Here is an 8,878-nt window from a genome sequence, read left to right as displayed (position 1 = left end):
GAACGAGGAGTGTTATCAATGAGTAACTGAACAACATTTCACCATCACACTTTATAGCCATTTATGAGGGTGTCACACATCTCACCTGTATGTGTTTCAACCTGATAAGCAGTAAGGCCTTTTCTTTACTATTTTTGTCGAAATTGTTCAAGTAACTGAGGTCTAGCTGACTTTTTTTCCCCTGAGGCTAGGGTTAGGGTTATCTTGTCTTTAGTTTGTATGCCTCAGGGACACAAAGACGTGACTTCTGCAGAGATAGTCCCAAACATCCTCCAGCATCTGGCTTGAAAGAGTGTAACAGGTGTAGTTGGAGGTTGTTTGGTTGGCTTGTACGCATTCACAGTCAAACAGGGACGTGTCTGTGTGCAGCTTCCACCGTCTTAAATCCCCGCTGTCACTATTCAGACGTCACGTTTCCTGTGGTTGAACTTCAAGAAGAAAGGTACGGCTTCCTCCCAGCCCGCCTCAGTCGCTGAACTGATAGACATCTCAGGTTACAGGGCTCGCTGAAATGTTCTCTCTGTGTAATTAGGGTTAATTGGAGACGTTTTTAACCTTAGGGAGCATTTCTCTTTTTTTGCCTAGATGGCAAAAGCCCAAATAGAGATTTTAGATAGTTTGGGGTGAGGGGGGGTGGGTGAGACGCTCCCGTCTCCCGTGACCTCTTGACCTGCCCAGAGGTGATGCTTGTGTTGGGATGATGACTAAGGGGGGGAGGGGGGGGGGGGTCGTGGTACTGAAGTTCATTGAAAAGCAACCATGAGATAAGTGAACCAATTGGATCGTTCTAATTGAGGGAGCAATCACTTTGACAGCATGCTTTTGGGATGATGGAAAGTGTCTGATGTTGCAGATAGTTTGAAAATTAAAATGTGTTTTATTCATTTTCTTCAAGTCAGGATATTTACAGAAACATTCCTAAATGTTTATACATATTTAAAAGTATATAGTTTAATAAAGCCATCCTGTCCCTTTCGCTGTGAAACGAATCATGTTGCCTTTTCAGGAAACAGAGTATTTAGGCAAATAAAACGATGTCTCCTTTCTTTCTGCAGCTCTATACTTGACTGCCAACTTCCATGCTAATCGTACAGCTAATAGGTATCCAAGCAGCGTGTTCTCTGTTGCCTCTAAGCATGGTCTATAGTTGTCATGGAGTACAGACAGGGTTTCTCCTCTGAGGCCATGGTGCTAATCTCCTGCAGCCTTAATGTGATTATGGTAATGATCACACAAATGACCCCTGGGCTTTGGGGGATCCATGGTTCACACATTCTCACACACAGATTGCACAGGCACTCTGACTCCAACTGCCCACATGCAAGACCACCAGTCTGAGCCGGTCCTGGTGGCCTGCTCCAGTTCTTCTGTCCTCGTCGGGCTTGGAAGAGTGGAGTGAATGACCAAATAAATTCCAGCCGCCAACAAAAGAGCTGAACGGCCATGAGAGAGATGGATATCTTTTGTTGTCTGACACCCAATGCCGTATTCCAATCCAATTACCTCAGCCTTTTGCAACCCCTGCTTTCCCAGTGCATGGCATTGAAGCCTGCCTGAATTCAGACTCGGACCCCTAACAAGAATGTGGTGGATTAGTGAGCGCTCCCTTCCCCCCCTACCTTTACTAAAATCTGTGGCGCACTCTCTCCTAAAAAGATTTAGGAGTACCAGCCATCTATTCTAAAGTCTAAGTCTGGTTCAGAACAGAAAAATATCACCCAGCATTCTTGTTCATGTTGCTTTATAGAGGACTTCATACAACATAACAGACTGTTAGGCACCGTGTGACAGAATATAGGTGGATTTATTCTCGGTGGAAGTGACGTGTACATCAGCTGCCACACCTCCTCAGAAATGTGCTAACACGTCAAGGCTATGGTGGCTACTTGACACCACAAGACTGTGACGGGTCATCTGGGGCTACGTAAGTATTCCTCTTCTTGTTTATGCTTAGAGAATGTTGGTCGTGAAGGCAAAGGGTAGCAAGTCTGCCTCCACTTCACAGAAATGTGGTTTGCTTATTGCTGCCCCATCACCATGTTTGTCCATTACTGTGCAGAAAGATGTGTCCGTAAAGTTAGAAAAAAAAACACTGCCTTGGAGATGATATTGATCATATTTTACTTACATGTGTGATGTGAAACTGGACTAAAATACCTAACTACATACAGAAGTTACAGCTCGCTTGAACTCCACCAACAACAGCAGGTAAATGGTGCGTACATGAGCTGCTTTCAGGCATGCACTGAACTCCGTATAACTGAGGACTGGCTGTATGTGAGAACGCAAATTTCTGAGTCAGACGCTCCAGACATTCTCCAGAGTTTCTCCTGCCAGCACCCTGGTAGAAACTCTGGATAATGTCCGAGTGAGCACACAGAGAAAACAGCAGGAGGTCTGACCCGAGGATCTGTATTGTTCACATGTGAAATGCAATTTCCAGAGAAAGTCCGGACCCAACTGTGTAAACATTCTCCGGAGAGACCATGTTTGGATAATGCTATATTGATGCATCAATATCAATTATGTATTTTATACAACATAACAGTCACAGGGGATTATTTTCTACAAAACAAAGTTTTATAACAATAAGTCATTTTAGTAGATCATGTTTAAGTACTTTCCCCTATGAAGGATTTTAAAAACAAAATTTCTATGGAACACCTAAATTCAGTGTATCTCATTTACAATGCGGCCTTGCTACTTTTACTGGAGTGAAGCATCTGAGTACTTCTAGCAATTTGTCTCTTTCTATCACAAAGTGAATGAAAGAATGTAAACACAATCACTTCAGGTTTACAGTGGATGAGCACGGCCTTGTGCAGTTCAGCTATGTGGTGCTGTGGTGGCGCCATGACGATCAACAGCTAAATAGCCGTAAAGCCAGAGAGACGTGTAAGCACAAAGAAATACGGCGAGTTAATGAATTTACACAGCGAAGCTAGACTATCTGCGTGTGAGCGAAACCACTACAGAGCCAAAGAGGGAGGGTCTCTCCTAGCTTCAGTGTTCGGCCCATTTAAAAGCATCCCATTGTTTACATGGTGTGTTTATGGGAGCGGCTTTTACAGAAAGTGTTACAGATGGTATCGGCAATCGTCCCTCAGATAAATATTATTTTCCACTGTTAAAGGTGGCCACTTTGTTACTCTCAACAGTTATTCGAGAGCCTGTCCTGTGAGGTGATGGTATTTTGATGTCGGAGTGTGTATGTGGTAAGTACCTCCCTGCGGTTAGTGCACAGGCAGTCCAGCTGTTGTGTGGAGGTTGAGTATAAATTGGATTACAGTGGGTTAGGTTGAAGGCATGGGTTTTGATTTTCATTGGTTCAAACTGTGCCTAATTGCTGTGGTGATTCTGTGGGTGACTCATTTATGTCATGTTTATTCTAGTTGTCTTCCTTACATGTTTTATCCGCCTAAAGTGATGCCGCGTAAGTCGGCCACACGGACAAGCTACAGGCATTAGGTGACTTTTCACGTCAATCGGAGCAGGCGCACATGTGTCAGGTTAAGAAGCTGAGAAAGGATCATCAGTCTGTGTGTGTGGGTGTCCTCGCACATCTTTAATGGCCGGGGGTGGGGTGGGGGGGGGGTGTATGATCCTCTGAGGAGAGGTGGAGGCCAGAGGGCTGCAGTCAGTGAAACAAATCAGATTATCCCTGCTTAGGCTAGTGGCCTACTACCCACCAGCGTAGCATTTCCACCTGGTTAACAACACCGGGTCTCTGCCGCCGACCCCTTGCGATCATGTGATTAAGTGATTTGTGCGTGAGTGCGTAATGTGTCATAGCTGTGGAGAGTCAAATCTGCGTTTGATTAGATTGGTCCCTGGGGTGAGAAAGGCAACCTGAGAAAGAAAAAAAAACGGAATGCAGAAGGAATGTTTACAGCTTAAATCATTGATCAACGACACAATGTCTCAGGTGGGAGGGTGCAAGCCATTCAGGCAGTAAGATTAGATCCTCTGCCCCTCACACACCGTCCGAGGTGGTCTCCCAAAGTGAGGAGGGCCTGTGTGTTTGCGTGATGGCCCTCGGGATCAGTGGGTTAGAACAGTGCTCTCTTCAAACAGGATATTGGCCCTCGCTTGAGGTGAGGGCGGCTAATTACCTGAACTTCCTATCTGGAGGAGGTGACGCTGATAAAACTCTTCCTCTCGTTTTGATTGTCGATCCCATGAAGCCCGGGATCAGGGTACAGGCAGCGAGACGGTTATTCTTCTAATGGCAAACTCTCAGAGAGAAACTACCTGCAGATTAGTCGAGAGGAACTAGAACGAGTCCATAGGAGGACGTGCATTGCCAGCCTTGAAAGAAAATATTGATGCTGGCAAAGTCCCGACGTCCCTCGCACCATGACATAACAGTTTTTCCATGACATGTTTGATGATTGCTTCCAAATGGGCCTGTCAGTTCTAATATAGGCGACCCTGGCATTTCACTTTCCTCTAAAGTAAACACAATCCACCGGCTCTCCCACACATACAGAATGTATGATCACACACCAGCACCAGGTCCTGAGATAGAGCAGGCCTTCGGGGGTTGATGTATGTTTTCATGTTCAATCGTCTCACTCTCAAATGAAGCAGTTTGAATTGATGTTGTTTTTGTAGGTTTCCAGGTTAAAAGCCACAATGTTATTTCAGGAAACTGGATGTCCACAATATAACATGGAAAACTAGTATTTGGAGGTAGGAAGTGTAAAAAAGAAACACTTCGAGACTTCAATTTGATAGACAAAACATGTCAGAATGGTTACCTTACACTTTTCCTCACAGTAAAAAATTAAAATACACTCCAAGTGTGCATAGTTAATTTGATATCACAATAAACTGATTTCTTATCATATTCGGTGCTGGGCTCGGACCCAATGCCAACATTTAGTGAATCAACATACCGACAATTAGATTATACAGTGTCAACTAACAAGGGAAGGACGAGAGTCAGTTTGTTTGTGGACGTGTGTGTGACTGCGCTGCAGGAGAAGTGGAGCAGTCACAGAGAGCATGGAAACATGTGGGAACAGACCGCTCACAAGACACAGGGCCAAGCTGAATATTGGAAGGGTCCACCTCACTGGAGCATGTCAACTACCTGTTAATGTTAAACTAATGAGCCCACTTGTAAATGGGCTGCTTTTTTAAAAAAGATCTGACACACTGTGAAAATCACATTTTTTTTTTTTTTTTATTTCCTTTTATTCTGCGTGTGGAGAATTGAGCCATTAAACACACTCGCAGCTGAATAATACGCAGCCTCGGCCAAGCTCTAGAAGCCGCAGCACGAACATGTGACTGTTTTTTCTTTTTAAACTTGAGCTCACAGACCTTAACTTTATATGTTCTTCCCATGTCCTGATGCATTCTGGACAAATTACATCTTTTCCAGACAAACAAAGAAGATGTCACGCTTCTGTTCGGTCTGTCTCAGCAGTGACACATGATCAATGGTAAACCCCAGTATGGTTAAATTTCACTATGCTTTAATAGGCAACAGGAGCGTTTTATTGCCATCTCTTTTTTTCCTTGGCCATGACTCTCGATATGCTGTGTGAAGTCGTCATAAAACTGTCAGTGGGAGCAATATTTTCCACACTGCATAATGACAAATAGCTTGTAGGCGATGCATGTGAATGGGTGTCATACAGACAACATACTGTGTAATACTTTTTCTAATGATCAGTTATGCCCGTTGGATTGAACTCTGAATGCTGCTTGTTTTGTGGGTTTATGAGAAAATAACTATCGGGTTAGACAATATGGAGCATTGCATTGCTGCAGTGTTCTCGCCGCTGCTTTCTTATTGGCTGAGCTGAACTTTAACGGAGTCAAAGGTTTCAGTCATTTAATGATACACGCGTTCAGTCCAAAAGGCATGTCCTTAAAGTAGTGATTAGAGGTTAAAAGAACTGGATATACAGCAGGTACGGGGCAAAAACAATCTGCACGAAAACATACCCACATTCTGCCATCTTGTTACCTGTTCAACTCTTCTTTATCCAAAAGAAATCCTCCATTTTGTCTTCAACTAATCACGTGATTTGGTTTCCTTTGGCACATAGAGGAGGGGAAACTCTGCATCCAAGAAAACAAGAATTGTGAGAAATGGGAATATCCAGGCTCATAATTTCCTCCTTCCTGTACCTCAGGGCATTCCAGTGGTTGAAGTTGGAAGAAATAGATACTAAAAGAGAGAGAGATTTTGCTCTTATGGTACACAGGTAAAAAAAAGGCAAAAGTGAAGAGCTGCATGTTTTAACAGTATCCTGCTCTCTATAGAATTAAGATATGTTCAGACACTTTAACATGTTTAAAAGCCTAAAACATGTTATTATTTATTTATCTATAGCCCGGTCAGGCTAAGCATCCAATCAGCTTTGAGTGTGAGAAAGAGTCTTGCCTTCTGAACTGAGGTCAGAAAGAGGATACCTCCGCATGGTTGGCAGACTCGCGGCCCTTTGAAGAGGTGTCGGTTTGCAGCAACCTGGCATCTCTGCCCGGTTCTGTCCTCTCGTGGTTACTCCGCATTAAATGATGCAAAACACCAAAGCAAAGTGTTCCCTTTAGCACAGAGACACAGAGAAAAAAAATCTCATTAAACCGTTGATGATTAAAGATAATGATCGGCACAACGTGACAAGGCCGCACAGGTGCACGGAGCAGCGTCACAAACCATTAAAAAAGAATTCAAATATGACTGTGGAACGGGCTTGGCTGCTTTGCTGCTTTACACTGATGAGACGTATTGCTCTTTTAATGTATTGCATATGTCTTCATGCAGCAGATTGTGTTGTTTGGTTGAGTATGCGACAATGAAACCGCGCCTCGCTGCATGCATGCTGTCTGGGGGCTGGCCATAGACTGGCAGAGGCAGACAGTGTTTTGACATGAAGGTGCCTGTCTGTCACTGGCCGAGTCGCCTCGTGCTGAAAGAGAGCGGACCGCTGGCAAGTCTCACAGGATCCGTGAATCAAGGTCGGGCGCAGGCAGAAGGGGCCCAGTGTTTTCTTAATTCACTGACAGACACAGCTAACTCTGTTTACGACGATGGCTAAACAAAAACAGCCTGGAAACCATAGACTCCAAACCTCGCTTTAATTATTTTCAGTCGATAATGCTCCTCACTCTGACCTAATCAGAAACTCTGAATGTGTTTTTAATGTGGTGTGCAGATGCCTGAATGTCTCATCTCCCTCGGTGCTTTATGCTTTATGTAAATCACGGAGGAGAAAAAAAAGAAAGAGAGATCTCTTTTGTGTCAGCACATCTGACATTCCTTTGTGCTAAGTTAAAGGCTTGTCTTGTGAGATCATGCTTCACTGCTATTGTGGATGTGTGGTTTGTGCACGTTCTTTACGAGGGGCTTGACATGATGTTAGTTCTTAGGGGTTGAAAGTGAGAGGTTGTGCTCATTAACTGAGAATGGGACCCAGTCCGTCCCATACTTACACTTACTCTTCACAATAATGTCTGCTATGCAAAGAAAAAAAAAAAGAACAACATGGACATGGTTAGAAGACGCTCCCAGCAAGTTTCCATGCCAACTAGTAAAAAAAACGCTAGAAACTTCATATTAATTCTGGCTCAATTAATACAGAGTGCATTCACGTTAACCAGCAATCATTACGCTTCAGTGATCTAAAGGCCATTGTCACAAAGGCACTTGAAGAAGTCTTTTGTGTAGCAGAAGAATGGCAAAGTGACCCCCGGCGGAGCGAAGCAAAGCCAGGGAGACGTTTCTTCAGCCCCACCGCCCGCTCCTCTCAGCAGCCCGGAGTAACATTTCAGGGTCCGAGTGGCCATGAGTGTTGCTGAGTGATGGGCAGGGAGAGGAGACCCTAAACCCAATAGCTTTGATGATTGAAACAAAACACAGAGTCCCCCCGGACCGCAGCCTGCAGGCCTGTGACTAAGCAGGCCGCCATGAGAGTCGCAGCTCCCGAGGTCTGAGTGTATGTGGGCCTTTTCTTACTGTATGGGTTTAGTCTAGTTGTGTGTACACCAACAACTCACCCCCCAAAAAGCTACAAACTAAAATGTCGCTAAGGCAGTCGACTATCATCAATCATCACTTGCTGCAGTTGCTTCATGGTGGCAAGGAGAGGACCAGGCAGTGATTTTGTGAGGCTCAGGGTGAATCTGCTGAGGGGAAACATTCTTTGACCCTGAACTAGAAAATGCTATTTTTGCTTTAATCGGCTCCATCATCCCCATTCATTCCCGTTCAACTTTACAATCCAAAGAGTGTGGTGTTCTTACACCAACAGAAGCCACGGTGAGGGAGCATCGAGCACAGAGCTATTACACTAGTGACTGCATGGGTCTGCCGCTGTGTATTCCATGTGCTGTTCAATTTAGACTATAGTTAAAAAGATCAGTCAGTCATGCCTCAAATCAGGATTGAATTTTTTTCTATTTAACAAAGATCATAATCTTTCCTCTGAACTTAACCAAGTGCTTAAACCTAATCATTAACATGTTAATGGAACCAAGTAGAGCGCATACCTCCTCCAAGGCCCAACAGTTCCCTTAAATTCAATCAAGCTGCACCTAAGTTTACACACTCGCAGTAATCAGTTCCCTAAATGTGAATTATTCTCTGAGAAAAAGGTTGAAAAATGCCAATATTTTGCAAGGTTAAATAATAGTGTGTGTGTGTGGGGGGGGGGAGACCCACCCTCTAATCTGGATCCACACCAGATTTTCTGGGGTTCTTTCCTGACCAATACTACATCTTCCCACCAAGTTTCATGGGCACCGTAAGGGAGTTTCTTTCATTTTGCTTATAAATAAAAACACAAAACAACAGACAAACAGGGGTAAAAACAGAATCTCCTTGTTGGAGGCAATTAGGGAAAACTTACTGTGAACATTTCAC

Source organism: Platichthys flesus, chromosome 12 (genome assembly GCF_949316205.1).
Source record: "Platichthys flesus chromosome 12, fPlaFle2.1, whole genome shotgun sequence".
In the NCBI taxonomy this organism is placed as follows: Eukaryota; Metazoa; Chordata; class Actinopteri; order Pleuronectiformes; family Pleuronectidae; genus Platichthys; species Platichthys flesus.
The sequence above is the reverse complement of the archived record's forward strand: the minus strand, read 5'-3'. Positions refer to the sequence as shown.